General features: G+C 38.8%; 11 non-coding genes across 11 annotated transcripts; all 11 read left to right on the forward strand.

Moving 5' to 3' along the window:
• The first annotated feature begins 1,296 nt into the window (after positions 1 to 1,296).
• Positions 1,297 to 1,411, forward strand: TRNAL-CAA (transfer RNA leucine (anticodon CAA)). Its single transcript has 2 exons — positions 1,297 to 1,334; positions 1,366 to 1,411. It is a non-coding gene; the product is annotated as a tRNA-Leu (tRNA).
• An 807-nt stretch (positions 1,412 to 2,218) lies between these two features.
• On the forward strand, positions 2,219 to 2,330 carry TRNAL-UAA (transfer RNA leucine (anticodon UAA)). The gene is made up of 2 exons: positions 2,219 to 2,257; positions 2,285 to 2,330. It is a non-coding gene; the product is annotated as a tRNA-Leu (tRNA).
• A 495-nt stretch (positions 2,331 to 2,825) lies between these two features.
• TRNAL-UAA (transfer RNA leucine (anticodon UAA)) lies at positions 2,826 to 2,936 on the forward strand. Its single transcript has 2 exons — positions 2,826 to 2,863; positions 2,891 to 2,936. It is a non-coding gene; the product is annotated as a tRNA-Leu (tRNA).
• A 1,757-nt stretch (positions 2,937 to 4,693) lies between these two features.
• On the forward strand, positions 4,694 to 4,807 carry TRNAL-CAA (transfer RNA leucine (anticodon CAA)). Its single transcript has 2 exons — positions 4,694 to 4,731; positions 4,762 to 4,807. It is a non-coding gene; the product is annotated as a tRNA-Leu (tRNA).
• Positions 4,808 to 5,639: 832 nt separating this feature from the next.
• TRNAL-UAA (transfer RNA leucine (anticodon UAA)) lies at positions 5,640 to 5,750 on the forward strand. Its single transcript has 2 exons — positions 5,640 to 5,677; positions 5,705 to 5,750. It is a non-coding gene; the product is annotated as a tRNA-Leu (tRNA).
• Positions 5,751 to 7,495: 1,745 nt separating this feature from the next.
• Positions 7,496 to 7,610, forward strand: TRNAL-CAA (transfer RNA leucine (anticodon CAA)). Its single transcript has 2 exons — positions 7,496 to 7,533; positions 7,565 to 7,610. It is a non-coding gene; the product is annotated as a tRNA-Leu (tRNA).
• Positions 7,611 to 8,433: 823 nt separating this feature from the next.
• Positions 8,434 to 8,544, forward strand: TRNAL-UAA (transfer RNA leucine (anticodon UAA)). The gene is made up of 2 exons: positions 8,434 to 8,471; positions 8,499 to 8,544. It is a non-coding gene; the product is annotated as a tRNA-Leu (tRNA).
• Positions 8,545 to 10,303: 1,759 nt separating this feature from the next.
• Positions 10,304 to 10,418, forward strand: TRNAL-CAA (transfer RNA leucine (anticodon CAA)). Its single transcript has 2 exons — positions 10,304 to 10,341; positions 10,373 to 10,418. It is a non-coding gene; the product is annotated as a tRNA-Leu (tRNA).
• An 828-nt stretch (positions 10,419 to 11,246) lies between these two features.
• On the forward strand, positions 11,247 to 11,357 carry TRNAL-UAA (transfer RNA leucine (anticodon UAA)). The gene is made up of 2 exons: positions 11,247 to 11,284; positions 11,312 to 11,357. It is a non-coding gene; the product is annotated as a tRNA-Leu (tRNA).
• A 1,764-nt stretch (positions 11,358 to 13,121) lies between these two features.
• Positions 13,122 to 13,236, forward strand: TRNAL-CAA (transfer RNA leucine (anticodon CAA)). The gene is made up of 2 exons: positions 13,122 to 13,159; positions 13,191 to 13,236. It is a non-coding gene; the product is annotated as a tRNA-Leu (tRNA).
• Positions 13,237 to 16,283: 3,047 nt separating this feature from the next.
• Positions 16,284 to 16,398, forward strand: TRNAL-CAA (transfer RNA leucine (anticodon CAA)). Its single transcript has 2 exons — positions 16,284 to 16,321; positions 16,353 to 16,398. It is a non-coding gene; the product is annotated as a tRNA-Leu (tRNA).
• The last annotated feature ends 3,774 nt before the right edge of the window (positions 16,399 to 20,172 follow it).

Below are 20,172 nucleotides of genomic sequence, written 5' to 3' on the forward strand. Positions count from 1 at the left end.
ACCCCACTTCTGACAGCTGCTTTCAGTGTCCTTACTTGTCTAAAACTGACATGTCTCTCTATACTGTCATATAACACGCTTACATCTCTCTCTCAGCACGTGTATACTTTTTTCCAAAAAAACTCATGGAAACTGACTGCCATGATGGGACTTGAACCCTCAAAATTCTGATCTGAAGTCAGACGGCATCTTACCCATTGATGTTCTTTCTCTCTCTCTCTCTCTCTCTCTCTCTCTTTCTCTCTCTCTCTCTCTCTCTCTCCACAATTACCATATTCAGAATCAAAATGTGATCACATTGTCTTTATATTTTCTTGGTAATTCAAGCAAAATTCCTCCTTAGTTAACGATGCTTGCATTCGTGCTCCATGGTGCAGATTAATATTCTCACATTCTAGAATGTTACCTACTCTGATTACTATGGCACGCTTACATCTCTGTCTCTCAGAATGTGTATACATTTTTTCCAAAAAAGCACATGGAAACAGACTACCACAACTGGACTCAAACACTCAATGTTCTGATCTGAAGTCAGGCCCTTGCATTCATGCTCCCATGGTCCAGAACAACATGCTCACATTCTAGAAAATTACCTAGTCTGATGACTATGACAACGCTAACATCTCTGTCTCTCAGCATGTGTATAAATTTTTTATCTAAAGAAAGACACCTTACCCATTCTCTCTCTTAATCTATCTTTCTATCTCTCTCTCTCTCTCCACAATTACCATCTTCAGAATCAAAATGTGATCACATTGTCTTTATATTTTCTTGTAAATTCAAGCTTAATTCCTCCTTAGCTAACGATGCTTGCGTTCATGCTCCATGGTGCAGAATAACATTCTCACATTCTAGAATCTTACCTACTCTGATTACTATAGCACGCTTACATCTTTGTCTCTCAGCATGTGTATACATTTTTTCCAAAAATCACATGGAAACAGGACTACCACAACTGGACTCAACCTCTCATTGTTCTGATATGAAGTCAGACCCTTGCATTCATGCTCCCATGGTCCAGACAGCTTTCTTATATTCTAGAATCTTACCTAGTCTGATGACTATGACACGCTAACATCTCTGTCTCTCACATGTGTATAAATGTTTGATCTAAAGAAAGACACCTTACCCATTCTCTCTCTCTCAATCTATCTTTCTATCTCTCTCTTTCTCCAAAATTTCCATCTTCAAAATCACAACGTGATGGCATTGTCTTTATATTTTCTTGGTAAATTCTAGCTAAATTCCTCCTTAGTTAACCGAATGGGAATAGCTGTAGCACCCACAATGCAGTTGGTCAGGATGGCCGAGTGGTCTAAGACGCCAGACTCAAGAATGATTTCTTTCCCCATACAGAGCTGGGTTTTCTGGTCTCCAAATGGAGGCGTGGGTTCAAATCCCACTTCTGACAGCTGCTTTTGTGTCCTTACTTTTCTACAACTGACCCTTCTTTCTAAACTGTCATATAACCCTCTCAGCATCTGTACATTTTTTTCTAAAAGCATTGTGGAGAGAGGACTGCTACGACCATGAAGGGATGATAACCCTCAATCTTTTGACCCAAAGTAAGACGCCTTTTCCATAGGCCACTTGCTCTTCAGATTGGCGCATGAGGCTTTCATAACAACCGATCACTACATTTAAATTTTTTTCAAAAGAGTGCAGAAAGACAATGCCACAAACACGAAAGGACTTGAAACCTCAAACTTCTGATCCAAGTCAGACACTTTATTCATTAGCCAAACAGTCTTTTGATGGCACATGATGGTTGAGTACGTGGTCCCTTGGTCTAGAATAAGAATAAACTTTTTTAAAAAAACACGTGGAAACTGACTGCCATGTCGGGACCCGAACCCTCAAAACCCTGATCTTAAGCCTGGACGGCATCTTACCCATTGATGTATTCTCTCTCTCTCTCTCTCTCTCTCTCTCTCTCTCTCTCTCGTCTCTCTCTCTCTCTCTCTCTCTCTCTCTCTCTCTCTCTCTCTCTCTCTCTCTCTCTCTCTCTCTCTCTCTCCTCTCCCCCCCCACCCCCCGTTTGGTCAGAATCCGCCTTATCCGTTCATTTATTTATTTTTTCTCGTTCTCTCTGTCTCTCTGCTTTCTCTTCATTCTCTCTCAAACATAATGACATTGTTCTTACATTTTCAAGAAAATTGTAGCTAAATTTCTCTTTGATTAGCTGAATGGAATAATTCTAGCAATCTCTGCGCAGTTAGTCAGGATGGGCCGAGTGGTCTAAGGCGCCAGACTTAAGAGTGTTCTGTTTCCCTTGAGGTGGGTATTCTGGTCTCCAAATGGAGGCGTGGGTTCAAACCCCACTTCTGACAGCTGCTTTTAGTGTCCTTACTTGTCTAAAAACTGACATGTCTCTCTATACTGTCATATAACACGCTTACATCTCTCTCTCACCACGTGTATACTTTTTTTCAAAAAAACTCATGGAAACTGACTGCCATGATGGGACTCGAACCCCTCAAAATTCTGATCTGAAGTCAGACGGCATCTTACCCATTGATGTTTCTTTCTCTCTCTCTCTCTCTCTCTCTCTCTCTCTCTCTCTCTCTCTCTCTCTCTCTCCTCTCTCTCTCTCTCTCTCTCTCTCTCTCTCTCTCTCTCTCTCTCCTCTCCCCCACCCCCCGTTTGGTCAGAATCCGCCTTATCCGTTCATTTATTTATTTTTTCTCGTTCTCTCTGTCTCTCTGCTTTTCTCTTCATTCTCTCTCAAACATAATGACATTGTTCTTACATTTTCAAGAAAATTGTAGCTAAATTTCTCTTTGATTAGCTGAATGGGAATAATTCTAGCAATCTCAGCGCAGTTAGTCAGGATGGCCGAGTGGTCTAAGGCGCCAGACTTAAGAGTGTTCTGTTTCCCTTGAGGTGGGTATTCTGGTCTCCAAATGGAGGCGTGGGTTCAAACCCCACTTCTGACAGCTGCTTTAGTGTCCTTACTTGTCTAAAACTGACATGTCTCTCTATACTGTCATATAACACGCTTACATCTCTCTCTCAGCACGTGTATACTTTTTTTCAAAAAAACTCATGGAAACTGACTGCCATGATGGACTCGAACCCTCCAAAATTCTGATCTGAAGTCAGACGGCATCTTACCCATTGATGTTCTTTCTCTCTCTCTCTCTCTCTCTCTCTCTCTCTCTCTTTTCTCTCTCTCTCTCTCTCTCTCTCCACAATTACCATCTTCAGAATCAAAATGTGATCACATTGTCTTTATATTTTCTTGGTAAATTCAAGCAAAATTCCTCCTTAGTTAACGATGCTTGCATTCGTGCTCCATGGTGCAGATTAATATTCTCACATTCTAGAATGTTACCTACTCTGATTACTATGGCACGCTTACATCTCTGTCTCTCAGCATGTGTATACATTTTTTCCAAAAAAGCACATGGAAACAGACTACCACAACTGGACTCAAACACTCAATGTTCTGATCTGAAGTCAGGCCCTTGCATTCATGCTCCCATGGTCCAGAATAACATTCTCACATTCTAGAAAATTACCTAGTCTGATGACTATGACACGCTAACATCTCTGTCTCTCAGCATGTGTATAAATTTTTGATCTAAAGAAAGACACCTTACCCATTCTCTCTCTTAATCTATCTTTCTATCTCTCTCTCTCTCTTCCACAATTACCATCTTCAGAATCAAAATGTGATCACATTGTCTTTATATTTTCTTGGTAAATTCAAGCTTAATTCCTCCTTAGCTAACGATGCTTGCATTCATGCTCCATGGTGCAGAATAACATTCTCACATTCTAGAATCTTACCTACTCTGATTACTATAGCACGCTTACATCTTTGTCTCTCAGCATGTGTATACATTTTTTCCAAAAAGCACATTCAAACAGACTACCTCAACTGGACTCAAACACTCAATGTTCTGATCTGAAGTCAGGCCCTTGCATTCATGCTCCCATGGTCCAGAACAACATTTACACATTCTAGAATCTTACCTAGTCTGATGACTATGACACGCTAACATCTCTGTCTCTCAGCATGTGTATAAATTTTTGATCTAAAGAAAGACACCTTACCCATTCTCTCTCTTAATCTATCTTTCTATCTCTCTCTCTCTCTCCACAATTACCATCTTCAGAATCAAAATGTGATCACATTGTCTTTATATTTTCTTGGTAAATTCAAGCTTAATTCCTCCTTAGCTAACGATGCTTGCATTCATGCTCCATGGTGCAGAATAACATTCTCACATTCTAGAATCTTACCTACTCTGATTACTATAGCACGCTTACATCTTTGTCTCTCAGCATGTGTATACATTTTTTTCCAAAAATCACATGGAAACAGACTACCACAACTGGACTCAACCTCTCATTGTTCTGATATGAAGTCAGACCCTTGCATTCATGCTCCCATGGTCCAGAACAGCTTTCTTATATTCTAGAATCTTACCTAGTCTGATGACTATGACACGCTAACATCTCTGTCTCTCAACATGTGTATAAATGTTTGATCTAAAGAAAGACACCTTACCCATTCTCTCTCTCTCAATCTATCTTTCTATCTCTCTCTTTCTCTCTCTTTCTCCAAAATTTCCATCTTCAAAATCACAACGTGATGGCATTGTCTTTATATTTTCTTGGTAAATTCTAGCTAAATTCCTCCTTAGTTAACCGAATGGGAATAGCTGTAGCACCCACAATGCAGTTGGTCAGGATGGCCGAGTGGTCTAAGGCGCCAGACTCAAGAATGATTTCTTTCCCCACACAGAGCTGGTTTTCTGGTCTCCAAATGGAGGCGTGGGTTCAAATCCCACTTCTGACAGCTGCTTTTTGTGTCCTTACTTTTCTACAACTGACCCTTCTTTCTAAACTGTCATATAACCCTCTCAGCATCTGTACATTTTTTTCTAAAAGCATGTGGAGAGAGACTGCTACGACCATGAAGGGATGATAACCCTCAATCTTTTGACCCAAAGTAAGACGCCTTTTCCATAGGCCACTTGCTCTTCAGATTGGCGCATGAGGCTTTCATAACAACCGATCACTACATTTAAATTTTTTTCAAAAAGAGTGCAGAAAGACAATGCCACAAACACGAAAGGACTTGAAACCTCAAACTTCTGATCCAAAGTCAGACACTTTATTCATTAGGCCAAACAGTCTTTTGAATGGCACATGATGGTTGAGTACGTGGTCCCTTGGTCTAGAATAAGAATAAACTTTTTTTTAAAAAACACGTGGAAACTGACTGCCATGTCGGGACCCGAACCCTCAAAACCCTGATCTTAAGCCTGACGGCATCTTACCCATTGATGTATTCTCTCTCTCTCTCTCTCTCTCTCTCTCTCTCTCTCTCTCTCTCTCTCTCTCTCTCTCTCTCTCTCTCTCTCTCTCTCTCTCTCTCCTCTCTCTCTCTCTCTCTCTCTCTCTCTCTCTCTCTCTCTCTCTCTCTCTCTCTCCCCCCCACCCCCCGTTTGGTCAGAATCCGCCTTATCCGTTCATTTATTTATTTTTCTCGTTCTCTCTGTCTCTCTGCTTTCTCTTCATTCTCTCTCAAACATAATGACATTGTTCTTACATTTTCAAGAAAATTGTAGCTAAATTTCTCTTTGATTAGCTGAATGGGAATAATTCTAGCAATCTCAGCGCAGTTAGTCAGGATGGCCGAGTGGTCTAAGGCGCCAGACTTAAGAGTGTTCTGTTTCCCTTGAGGTGGGTATTCTGGTCTCCAAATGGAGGCGTGGGTTCAAACCCCACTTCTGACAGCTGCTTTTAGTGTCCTTACTTGTCTAAAACTGACATGTCTCTCTATACTGTCATATAACACGCTTACATCTCTCTCTCAGCACGTGTATACTTTTTTTCAAAAAAACTCATGGAAACTGACTGCCATGATGGGACTCGAACCCTCAAAATTCTGATCTGAAGTCAGACGGCATCTTACCCATTGATGTTCTTTCTCTCTCTCTCTCTCTCTCTCTCTCTCTCTCTTTCTCTCTCTCTCTCTCCACAATTACCATCTTCAGAATCAAAATGTGATCACATTGTCTTTATATTTTCTTGGTAAATTCAAGCAAAATTCCTCCTTAGTTAACGATGCTTGCATTCGTGCTCCATGGTGCAGATTAATATTCTCACATTCTAGAATGTTACCTACTCTGATTACTATGGCACGCTTACATCTCTGTCTCTCAGCATGTGTATACATTTTTTCCAAAAAAGCACATGGAAACAGACTACCACAACTGGACTCAAACACTCAATGTTCTGATCTGAAGTCAGGCCCTTGCATTCATGCTCCCATGGTCCAGAATAACATTCTCACATTCTAGAAAATTACCTAGTCTGATGACTATGACACGCTAACATCTCTGTCTCTCAGCATGTGTATAAATTTTTGATCTAAAGAAAGACACCTTACCCATTCTCTCTCTTAATCTATCTTTCTATCTCTCTCTCTCTCTCCACAATTACCATCTTCAGAATCAAAATGTGATCACATTGTCTTTATATTTTCTTGGTAAATTCAAGCTTAATTCCTCCTTAGCTAACGATGCTTGCATTCATGCTCCATGGTGCAGAATAACATTCTCACATTCTAGAATCTTACCTACTCTGATTACTATAGCACGCTTACATCTTTGTCTCTCAGCATGTGTATACATTTTTTCCAAAAAGCACATTCAAACAGACTACCTCAACTGGACTCAAACACTCAATGTTCTGATCTGAAGTCAGGCCCTTGCATTCATGCTCCCATGGTCCAGAACAACATTTACACATTCTAGAATCTTACCTAGTCTGATGACTATGACACGCTAACATCTCTGTCTCTCAGCATGTGTATAAATTTTTGATCTAAAGAAAGACACCTTACCCATTCTCTCTCTTAATCTATCTTTCTATCTCTCTCTCTCTCTCCACAATTACCATCTTCAGAATCAAAATGTGATCACATTGTCTTTATATTTTCTTGGTAAATTCAAGCTTAATTCCTCCTTAGCTAACGATGCTTGCATTCATGCTCCATGGTGCAGAATAACATTCTCACATTCTAGAATCTTACCTACTCTGATTACTATAGCACGCTTACATCTTTGTCTCTCAGCATGTGTATACATTTTTTCCAAAAATCACATGGAAACAGACTACCACAACTGGACTCAACCTCTCATTGTTCTGATATGAAGTCAGACCCTTGCATTCATGCTCCCATGGTCCAGAACAGCTTTCTTATATTCTAGAATCTTACCTAGTCTGATGACTATGACACGCTAACATCTCTGTCTCTCAACATGTGTATAAATGTTTGATCTAAAGAAAGACACCTTACCCATTCTCTCTCTCTCAATCTATCTTTCTATCTCTCTCTTTCTCTCTCTTTCTCCAAAATTTCCATCTTCAAAATCACAACGTGATGGCATTGTCTTTATATTTTCTTGGTAAATTCTAGCTAAATTCCTCCTTAGTTAACCGAATGGGAATAGCTGTAGCACCCACAATGCAGTTGGTCAGGATGGCCGAGTGGTCTAAGGCGCCAGACTCAAGAATGATTTCTTTCCCCACACAGAGCTGGGTTTTCTGGTCTCCAAATGGAGGCGTGGGTTCAAATCCCACTTCTGACAGCTGCTTTTTGTGTCCTTACTTTTCTACAACTGACCCTTCTTTCTAAACTGTCATATAACCCTCTCAGCATCTGTACATTTTTTTCTAAAAGCATGTGGAGAGAGACTGCTACGACCATGAAGGGATGATAACCCTCAATCTTTTGACCCAAAGTAAGACGCCTTTTCCATAGGCCACTTGCTCTTCAGATTGGCGCATGAGGCTTTCATAACAACCGATCACTACATTTAAATTTTTTCAAAAAGAGTGCAGAAAGACAATGCCACAAACACGAAAGGACTTGAAACCTCAAACTTCTGATCCAAAGTCAGACACTTTATTCATTAGGCCAAACAGTCTTTTGAATGGCACATGATGGTTGAGTACGTGGTCCCTTGGTCTAGAATAAGAATAAACTTTTTTTTAAAAAACACGTGGAAACTGACTGCCATGTCGGGACCCGAACCCTCAAAACCCTGATCTTAAGCCTGACGGCATCTTACCCATTGATGTATTCTCTCTCTCTCTCTCTCTCTCTCTCTCTCTCTCTCTCTCTCTCTCTCTCTCTCTCTCTCTCTCTCTCTCTCTCTCTCTCTCCTCTCTCTCTCTCTCTCTCCTCCTCTCTCTCTCTCTCCTCTCTCTCTCTCCCCCCCACCCCCCGTTTGGTCAGAATCCGCCTTATCCGTTCATTTATTTATTTTTTCTCGTTCTCTCTGTCTCTCTGCTTTCTCTTCATTCTCTCTCAAACATAATGACATTGTTCTTACATTTTCAAGAAAATTGTAGCTAAATTTCTCTTTGATTAGCTGAATGGGAATAATTCTAGCAATCTCAGCGCAGTTAGTCAGGATGGCCGAGTGGTCTAAGGCGCCAGACTTAAGAGTGTTCTGTTTCCCTTGAGGTGGGTATTCTGGTCTCCAAATGGAGGCGTGGGTTCAAACCCCACTTCTGACAGCTGCTTTTAGTGTCCTTACTTGTCTAAAACTGACATGTCTCTCTATACTGTCATATAACACGCTTACATCTCTCTCTCAGCACGTGTATACTTTTTTTCAAAAAAACTCATGGAAACTGACTGCCATGATGGGACTCGAACCCTCAAAATTCTGATCTGAAGTCAGACGGCATCTTACCCATTGATGTTCTTTCTCTCTCTCTCTCTCTCTCTCTCTCTCTCTCTTTCTCTCTCTCTCTCTCTCTCTCTCTCTCTCCACAATTACATCTTCAGAATCAAAATGTGATCACATTGTCTTTATATTTTCTTGGTAAATTCAAGCAAAATTCCTCCTTAGTTAACGATGCTTGCATTCGTGCTCCATGGTGCAGATTAATATTCTCACATTCTAGAATGTTACCTACTCTGATTACTATGGCACGCTTACATCTCTGTCTCTCAGCATGTGTATACATTTTTTCCAAAAAAGCACATGGAAACAGACTACCACAACTGGACTCAAACACTCAATGTTCTGATCTGAAGTCAGGCCCTTGCATTCATGCTCCCATGGTCCAGAATAACATTCTCACATTCTAGAAAATTACCTAGTCTGATGACTATGACACGCTAACATCTCTGTCTCTCAGCATGTGTATAAATTTTTGATCTAAAGAAAGACACCTTACCCATTCTCTCTCTTAATCTATCTTTCTATCTCTCTCTCTCTCTCCACAATTACCATCTTCAGAATCAAAATGTGATCACATTGTCTTTATATTTTCTTGGTAAATTCAAGCTTAATTCCTCCTTAGCTAACGATGCTTGCATTCATGCTCCATGGTGCAGAATAACATTCTCACATTCTAGAATCTTACCTACTCTGATTACTATAGCACGCTTACATCTTTGTCTCTCAGCATGTGTATACATTTTTTCCAAAAAGCACATTCAAACAGACTACCTCAACTGGACTCAAACACTCAATGTTCTGATCTGAAGTCAGGCCCTTGCATTCATGCTCCCATGGTCCAGAACAACATTTACACATTCTAGAATCTTACCTAGTCTGATGACTATGACACGCTAACATCTCTGTCTCTCAGCATGTGTATAAATTTTTGATCTAAAGAAAGACACCTTACCCATTCTCTCTCTTAATCTATCTTTCTATCTCTCTCTCTCTCTCCCACAATTACCATCTTCAGAATCAAAATGTGATCACATTGTCTTTATATTTTCTTGGTAAATTCAAGCTTAATTCCTCCTTAGCTAACGATGCTTGCATTCATGCTCCATGGTGCAGAATAACATTCTCACATTCTAGAATCTTACCTACTCTGATTACTATAGCACGCTTACATCTTTGTCTCTCAGCATGTGTATACATTTTTTCCAAAAATCACATGGAAACAGACTACCACAACTGGACTCAACCTCTCATTGTTCTGATATGAAGTCAGACCCTTGCATTCATGCTCCCATGGTCCAGAACAGCTTTCTTATATTCTAGAATCTTACCTAGTCTGATGACTATGACACGCTAACATCTCTGTCTCTCAACATGTGTATAAATGTTTGATCTAAAGAAAGACACCTTACCCATTCTCTCTCTCTCAATCTATCTTTCTATCTCTCTCTTTCTCTCTCTTTCTCCAAAATTTCCATCTTCAAAATCACAACGTGATGGCATTGTCTTTATATTTTCTTGGTAAATTCTAGCTAAATTCCTCCTTAGTTAACCGAATGGGAATAGCTGTAGCACCCACAATGCAGTTGGTCAGGATGGCCGAGTGGTCTAAGGCGCCAGACTCAAGAATGATTTCTTTCCCCACACAGAGCTGGGTTTTCTGGTCTCCAAATGGAGGCGTGGGTTCAAATCCCACTTCTGACAGCTGCTTTTTGTGTCCTTACTTTTCTACAACTGACCCTTCTTTCTAAACTGTCATATAACCCTCTCAGCATCTGTACATTTTTTTCTAAAAGCATGTGGAGAGAGACTGCTACGACCATGAAGGGATGATAACCCTCAATCTTTTGACCCAAAGTAAGACGCCTTTTCCATAGGCCACTTGCTCTTCAGATTGGCGCATGAGGCTTTCATAACAACCGATCACTACATTTAAATTTTTTTCAAAAAGAGTGCAGAAAGACAATGCCACAAACACGAAAGGACTTGAAACCTCAAACTTCTGATCCAAAGTCAGACACTTTATTCATTAGGCCAAACAGTCTTTTGAATGGCACATGATGGTTGAGTACGTGGTCCCTTGGTCTAGAATAAGAATAAACTTTTTTTTAAAAAACACGTGGAAACTGACTGCCATGTCGGGACCCGAACCCTCAAAACCATGATCTTAAGCCTGACGGCATCTTACCCATTGATGTATTCTCTCTCTCTCTCTCTCTCTCTCTCTCTCTCTCTCTCTCTCTCTCTCTCTCTCTCTCTCTCTCTCTCTCTCTCTCTCTCTCTCTCTCTCTCTCTCTCTCTCTCTCTCTCTCTCTCTCTCTCTCTCTCTCTCTCTCCCCCCCACCCCCCGTTTGGTCAGAATCCGCCTTATCCGTTCATTTATTTATTTTTTCTCGTTCTCTCTGTCTCTCTGCTTTCTCTTCATTCTCTCTCAAACATAATGACATTGTTCTTACATTTTCAAGAAAATTGTAGCTAAATTTCTCCTTGATTAGCTGAATGGGAATAATTCTAGCAATCTCAGCGCAGTTAGTCAGGATGGCCGAGTGGTCTAAGGCGCCAGACTTAAGAGTGTTCTGTTTCCCTTGAGGTGGGTATTCTGGTCTCCAAATGGAGGCGTGGGTTCAAACCCCACTTCTGACAGCTGCTTTTAGTGTCCTTACTTGTCTAAAACTGACATGTCTCTCTATACTGTCATATAACACGCTTACATCTCTCTCTCAGCACGTGTATACTTTTTTCAAAAAAACTCATGGAAACTGACTGCCATGATGGGACTCGAACCCTCAAAATTCTGATCTGAAGTCAGACGGCATCTTACCCATTGATGTTCTTTCTCTCTCTCTCTCTCTCTCTCTCTCTCTCTCTCTCTCTCTTTCTCTCTCTCTCTCTCTCTCTCTCTCTCCACAATTACCATCTTCAGAATCAAAATGTGATCACATTGTCTTTATATTTTCTTGGTAAATTCAAGCAAAATTCCTCCTTAGTTAACGATGCTTGCATTCGTGCTCCATGGTGCAGATTAATATTCTCACATTCTAGAATGTTACCTACTCTGATTACTATGGCACGCTTACATCTCTGTCTCTCAGCATGTGTATACATTTTTTCCAAAAAAGCACATGGAAACAGACTACCACAACTGGACTCAAACACTCAATGTTCTGATCTGAAGTCAGGCCCTTGCATTCATGCTCCCATGGTCCAGAATAACATTCCCACATTCTAGAAAATTACCTAGTCTGATGACTATGACACGCTAACATCTCTGTCTCTCAGCATGTGTATAAATTTTTGATCTAAAGAAAGACACCTTACCCATTCTCTCTCTTAATCTATCTTTCTATCTCTCTCTCTCTCTCCACAATTACCATCTTCAGAATCAAAATGTGATCACATTGTCTTTATATTTTCTTGGTAAATTCAAGCTTAATTCCTCCTTAGCTAACGATGCTTGCATTCATGCTCCATGGTGCAGAATAACATTCTCACATTCTAGAATCTTACCTACTCTGATTACTATAGCACGCTTACATCTTTGTCTCTCAGCATGTGTATACATTTTTTCCAAAAAGCACATTCAAACAGACTACCTCAACTGGACTCAAACACTCAATGTTCTGATCTGAAGTCAGGCCCTTGCATTCATGCTCCCATGGTCCAGAACAACATTTACACATTCTAGAATCTTACCTAGTCTGATGACTATGACACGCTAACATCTCTGTCTCTCAGCATGTGTATAAATTTTTGATCTAAAGAAAGACACCTTACCCATTCTCTCTCTTAATCTATCTTTCTATCTCTCTCTCTCTCTCCACAATTACCATCTTCAGAATCAAAATGTGATCACATTGTCTTTATATTTTCTTGGTAAATTCAAGCTTAATTCCTCCTTAGCTAACGATGCTTGCATTCATGCTCCATGGTGCAGAATAACATTCTCACATTCTAGAATCTTACCTACTCTGATTACTATAGCACGCTTACATCTTTGTCTCTCAGCATGTGTATACATTTTTTCCAAAAATCACATGGAAACAGACTACCACAACTGGACTCAACCTCTCATTGTTCTGATATGAAGTCAGACCCTTGCATTCATGCTCCCATGGTCCAGAACAGCTTTCTTATATTCTAGAATCTTACCTAGTCTGATGACTATGACACGCTAACATCTCTGTCTCTCAACATGTGTATAAATGTTTGATCTAAAGAAAGACACCTTACCCATTCTCTCTCTCTCAATCTATCTTTCTATCTCTCTCTTTCTCTCTCTTTCTCCAAAATTTCCATCTTCAAAATCACAGCGTGATGGCATTGTCTTTATATTTTCTTGGTAAATTCTAGCTAAATTCCTCCTTAGTTAACCGAATGGGAAAAGCTGTAGCACCCACAATGCAGTTGGTCAGGATGGCCGAGTGGTCTAAGGCGCCAGACTCAAGAATGATTTCTTTCCCCACACAGAGCTGGGTTTTCTGGTCTCCAAATGGAGGCGTGGGTTCAAATCCCCCTTCTGACAGCTGCTTTTTGTGTCCTTACTTTTCTACAACTGACCCTTCTTTCTAAACTGTCATATAACCCTCTCAGCATCTGTACATTTTTTTCTAAAAGCATGTGGAGAGAGACTGCTACGACCATGAAGGGATGATAACCCTCAATCTTTTGACCCAAAGTAAGACGCCTTTTCCATAGGCCACTTGCTCTTCAGATTGGCGCATGAGGCTTTCATAACAACCGATCACTACATTTAAATTTTTTTCAAAAAGAGTGCAGAAAGACAATGCCACAAACACGAAAGGACTTGAAACCTCAAACTTCTGATCCAAAGTCAGACACTTTATTCATTAGGCCAAACAGTCTTTTGAATGGCACATGATGGTTGAGTACGTGGTCCCTTGGTCTAGAATAAGAATAAACTTTTTTTAAAAAAACACGTGGAAACTGACTGCCATGTCGGGACCCGAACCCTCAAAACCCTGATCTTAAGCCTGACGGCATCTTACCCATTGATGTATTCTCTCTCTCTCTCTCTCTCTCTCTCTCTCTCTCTCTCTCTCTCTCTCTCTCTCTCTCTCTCTCTCTCTCTCTCTCTCTCTCTCTCTCTCTCTCTCTCTCTCTCTCTCTCTCTCTCTCTCTCTCTCTCTCTCTCTCTCTCCACAATTACCATCTTCAGAATCAAAATGTGATCACATTGTCTTTATATTTTCTTGGTAAATTCAAGCAAAATTCCTCCTTAGTTAACGATGCTTGCATTCGTGCTCCATGGTGCAGATTAATATTCTCACATTCTAGAATGTTACCTACTCTGATTACTATGGCACGCTTACATCTCTGTCTCTCAGCATGTGTATACATTTTTTCCAAAAAAGCACATGGAAACAGACTACCACAACTGGACTCAAACACTCAATGTTCTGATCTGAAGTCAGGCCCTTGCATTCATGCTCCCATGGTCCAGAATAACATTCTCACATTCTAGAAAATTACCTAGTCTGATGACTATGACACGCTAACATCTCTGTCTCTCAGCATGTGTATAAATTTTTGATCTAAAGAAAGACACCTTACCCATTCTCTCTCTTAATCTATCTTTCTATCTCTCTCTCTCTCTCCACAATTACCATCTTCAGAATCAAAATGTGATCACATTGTCTTTATATTTTCTTGGTAAATTCAAGCTTAATTCCTCCTTAGCTAACGATGCTTGCATTCATGCTCCATGGTGCAGAATAACATTCTCACATTCTAGAATCTTACCTACTCTGATTACTATAGCACGCTTACATCTTTGTCTCTCAGCATGTGTATACATTTTTTCCAAAAAGCACATTCAAACAGACTACCTCAACTGGACTCAAACACTCAATGTTCTGATCTGAAGTCAGGCCCTTGCATTCATGCTCCCATGGTCCAGAACAACATTTACACATTCTAGAATCTTACCTAGTCTGATGACTATGACACGCTAACATCTCTGTCTCTCAGCATGTGTATAAATTTTTGATCTAAAGAAAGACACCTTACCCATTCTCTCTCTTAATCTATCTTTCTATCTCTCTCTCTCTCCACAATTACCATCTTCAGAATCAAAATGTGATCACATTGTCTTTATATTTTCTTGGTAAATTCAAGCAAAATTCCTCCTTAGTTAACGATGCTTGCATTCGTGCTCCATGGTGCAGATTAATATTCTCACATTCTAGAATGTTACCTACTCTGATTACTATGGCACGCTTACATCTCTGTCTCTCAGCATGTGTATACATTTTTTCCAAAAAAGCACATGGAAACAGACTACCACAACTGGACTCAAACACTCAATGTTCTGATCTGAAGTCAGGCCCTTGCATTCATGCTCCCATGGTCCAGAATAACATTCTCACATTCTAGAAAATTACCTAGTCTGATGACTATGACACGCTAACATCTCTGTCTCTCAGCATGTGTATAAATTTTTGATCTAAAGAAAGACACCTTACCCATTCTCTCTCTTAATCTATCTTTCTATCTCTCTCTCTCTCTCCACAATTACCATCTTCAGAATCAAAATGTGATCACATTGTCTTTATATTTTCTTGGTAAATTCAAGCTTAATTCCTCCTTAGCTAACGATGCTTGCATTCATGCTCCATGGTGCAGAATAACATTCTCACATTCTAGAATCTTACCTACTCTGATTACTATAGCACGCTTACATCTTTGTCTCTCAGCATGTGTATACATTTTTTCCAAAAAGCACATTCAAACAGACTACCTCAACTGGACTCAAACACTCAATGTTCTGATCTGAAGTCAGGCCCTTGCATTCATGCTCCCATGGTCCAGAACAACATTTACACATTCTAGAATCTTACCTAGTCTGATGACTATGACACGCTAACATCTCTGTCTCTCAGCATGTGTATAAATTTTTGATCTAAAGAAAGACACCTTACCCATTCTCTCTCTTAATCTATCTTTCTATCTCTCTCTCTCTCCACAATTACCATCTTCAGAATCAAAATGTGATCACATTGTCTTTATATTTTCTTGGTAAATTCAAGCTTAATTCCTCCTTAGCTAACGATGCTTGCATTCATGCTCCATGGTGCAGAATAACATTCTCACATTCTAGAATCTTACCTACTCTGATTACTATAGCACGCTTATATCTTTGTCTCTCAGCATGTGTATACATTTTTTCCAAAAATCACATGGAAACAGACTACCACAACTGGACTCAACCTCTCATTGTTCTGATATGAAGTCAGACCCTTGCATTCATGCTCCCATGGTCCAGAACAGCTTTCTTATATTCTAGAATCTTACCTAGTCTGATGACTATGACACGCTAACATCTCTGTCTCTCAACATGTGTATAAATGTTTGATCTAAAGAAAGACACCTTACCCATTCTCTCTCTCTCAATCTATCTTTCTATCTCTCTCTTTCTCTCTCTTTCTCCAAAATTTCCATCTTCAAAATCACAACGTGATGGCATTGTCTTTATATTTTCTTGGTAAATTCTAGCTAAATTCCTCCTTAGTTAACCGAATGGGAATAGCTGTAGCACCCACAATGCAGTTGGTCAGGATGGCCGAGTGGTCTAAGGCGCCAGACTCAAGAATGATTTCTTTCCCCACACAGAGCTGGGTTTTCTGGTCTCCAAATGGAGGCGTGGGTTCAAATCCCACTTCTGACAGCTGCTTTTTGTGTCCTTACTTTTCTACAACTGACCCTTCTTTCTAAACTGTCATATAACCCTCTCAGCATCTGTACATTTTTTTCTAAAAGCATGTGGAGAGAGACTGCTACGACCATGAAGGTATGATAACCCTCAATCTTTTGACCCAAAGTAAGACGCCTTTTCCATAGGCCACTTGCTCTTCAGATTGGCGCATGAGGCTTTCATAACAACCGATCACTACATTTAAATTTTTTTCAAAAAGAGTGCAGAAAGACAATGCCACAAACACGAAAGGACTTGAAACCTCAAACTTCTGATCCAAAGTCAGACACTTTATTCATTAGGCCAAACAGTCTTTTGAACGGCACATGATGGTTGAGTACGTGGTCCCTTGGTCTAGAATAAGAATAAACTTTTTAAAAAAAAACACGTGGAAACTGACTGCCATGTCGGGACCCGAACCCTCAAAACCCTGATCTTAAGCCTGATGGCATCTTACCCATTGATGTATTCTCTCTCTCTCTCTCTCTCTCTCTCTCTCTCTCTCTCTGTAAAATAATGCATATCCTGTAAAATACTCAGGACTAGTTACCAGATAAAAATATAGTGGTTTATTTGGTTTCTTCCATCAAAGAAAGGTTATTACAGAAAAACAGGTGAATAAAAATAGGTGAAAGAGAAATTGTCCATTAGATCATGCTCTGAGATCCCAAATGGCAAAAGCAACATGTATTCTTCTTCTCTCCGAGATCCTGAATAGCAAATGGCTGCTGTGTCTCAGTTCGGCTTCTCACATCGCCGTCAAGTAATATACCAGCTGTTATGTCATGTCATCTTGCGTCTGTCTCTCATGATGGTGAGGGAAGAAGAGGAGCGACCTCTACAGTTAGCCATGAATTATATATGTCTCCTAAAGCACGTGGTCTCTACATATATGGAGCTGTCTTTCTACCATGAGCCAAGCTTAAAAATAGCCTATGTCATGTAAGCTAAAGCATTCTACAGAACTGGGTCTTATAAGAAATTAACGGATTATTAATATTTAACAATTCCCCCTTTTGAGGGAGACAGACATTAATTGGAACCCTCAAATATAACGATCTTTTTTCTTCTTTTCTTCTTCTTTGACAAAATAATTTAATATCAATAATAATAATAATAATAATAATAATATTAGATTACCGTTATAAGTACTCAATGACATAATTGATGTGAATTCATGTTATGGTAAGCCGTGAACAATATTCATATAAAATATGTATAATTATACTTCCCTAAGTCTAAATTGAAGCATCTCAGGTCCAGTCATCATCATCTGATGTCATCTGGTCTTCATTTTGATGTCTTCTGTCTTCTTCTTGGTTCTTTTAAAAATACAGTTTTCTTATAGCATATAGATGTTGTAGGAATTGTGTGGTGTATCAAATCAAAGTCCATAAATTCAAATGTTGATAAGAAACAAAGTCTATAGATGAAATGCAGCTTTAATATCTGTGCAGTGTCATCTTTAAAAACCTGGGCTTACATTGGCTCGCCTTGGATATTCTGGAATCCTCCATCGGTACTGGTCTTTGAACAGGTGTGACGTCTTTGGTCAGCAAAGCAAGGGTTAAAATGACTCTTCCTTGCTAAACATAGCACCATAACCAGTCCTTGTCCTAATGCACAGGACATATGTCAGGGTTGTAGCTTCCTGATAATTACCTTCATTGTTCACCAGCTTTCATCGAAGCTTTTCAGGTGATTGAAAACCTCTGGAACTTGATAAGAACGTGATAACACAGTTCATCTCAGCATCATAGGATCATCGTCCTCTGGTTGTCAGGTTAGACACTTTAATTGTGACTGTCGGTGGTGGATACTGCACTTGTGACTGTCAGTGGTGGATACTGCACTTGTAATTAACACAGTCTATTACTCAGTAATCATAGCTTTGTTACCTTCTGGGATTTCTGGATCGCGGCATTCTTCTTCTTGCAACTGATAAAAATCAATGAAGTTTAGAAATGTGAAAAGTCTTTATTAACATAATTTCAGTATCTTGCTTGAAGTCTTCATTCCCTATTCTATACCAAATCTGGTAATTTCCCTATCCCATAATATCACAGCGTACCATAGCAATCAGTAATATCCATATAATTATTATCAGAATTTGTACTGTATATGGATTTCAATATTTGAAATAATAAACCAATAATAAGTGATAATACATTATTATCCATTTTTTTCATGTGATAGAACATTTTTATGTCATAGGTGTAATTACCTTTTTCAACCCATAGGTGTCACTGTGTTTTATGTAACCAGTGTTATCATCTTTATTAATAAGGAATATATTCATTATACTAATAATATGTAGGAATGTAAAGCCATGAACCAAAATAAGAATATATGAGTGAGCGAATGAATGAATAAAAGAATTGTTGCATATAACTCAGAAGTGAAACATTTTCTTAGTAATAGAACCATATAATTGCTATATTTAATGAAGCAATATTCTCAGTAGATATTACTTTACTAAATATTGGTGAAAGAATTAAAAATAATGAAAAATAAGAATAAAAATAAAAATAAGAATAAGGCCTTTATGTTGATGCAGTGTAGTTATGTCTTCAGTAACATACACCCTTAATATTTCCATGATCTGGATTATTTCATAATTGTCATAAACTTGTGTTATCAAAATATTCAAATCATGCAACTTTGCATGTAATTCCTCTTAGTGTAAAGAAATGACTCTTTATAATACTTGTTATTATACCCAATACTTATACCATTGTACCTTATTAATATTTTTTCCTATTAAAATGTGTGAAGAAGAAGTATTAATCAAATGTGATTATGTAGTCAGGATAAAAAACATATTTCCCCCTTAATACCAAAAAATATTGTTTCATGAAATAATTCATTTATCAAAACCAAAATTAAAAATAATTAATGTATAAATTATGTGAATTTATACTTGCTTATACCATTATTTGTCTGAAGATGTGTAACCATCAAAATTAATTTGAATATCATAAAATTATCCTTTGGAAAAATTAATTTAAATGTAGTTTAAGATTAACACACTTGGACAGAGAAGGAAGGTCCACTATTCCCAGATGCAGCTGGTGAATACCAGGCTCTGTGCTGGTGCCTGTTTAAAAGAGCTAAAGCTGATAAGGAAAGAATAGATTTTCTTCCTAAACTATTTTCTATTTTGTTGTGCGATTGCACTTATCCACAATTAACTAAATCAAGAAATAATAATTACTATAGAAATATAGAAATATATGTTTGTATAGATAATATTTCATTATGTATCTTAATATTCTAATAATTTCCTAAAGATAAAAGCTTTGGGGGTTTTTTTTTTTTTTTCTTTCTCTCATGCATTCAGGATCCTGAGGTCTCACAAACGTATCACATTACTCGCTCAGCAGCTGCTCATACACTCAGTCACTGTCACTCAGACTGTGTCACATATTAACTTTATACCTCACATATGAAAGTGTGATGAATACACGTATTTTAACCCAAATTATCCTAATTATCAATGCATTGTAAACTATTTCAATTTAGTCTCTTAATATTTCTTTGAATATTCCCCAAATACACATGACATAAATATATGTATATAGCTATACTTGACATTTAGGCCTGGAAAAAAAATTCCATTGCTTTGCAAAAGTTGAGACCCCCTTTAAAATTCTTTTCCTAAGGAACAGGGACATAGTATACTGGTATACTTGTATTATTAGAACAAGGTTCAAATTCCCCTGCTGTGGTTGTCATTCAAACCATGCA

Source organism: Dendrobates tinctorius, unplaced genomic scaffold (genome assembly GCF_039654945.1).
Source record: "Dendrobates tinctorius isolate UK_male_01 unplaced genomic scaffold, ASM3965494v1 ptg000702l, whole genome shotgun sequence".
Lineage (NCBI taxonomy): Eukaryota > Metazoa > Chordata > Amphibia > Anura > Dendrobatidae > Dendrobates > Dendrobates tinctorius.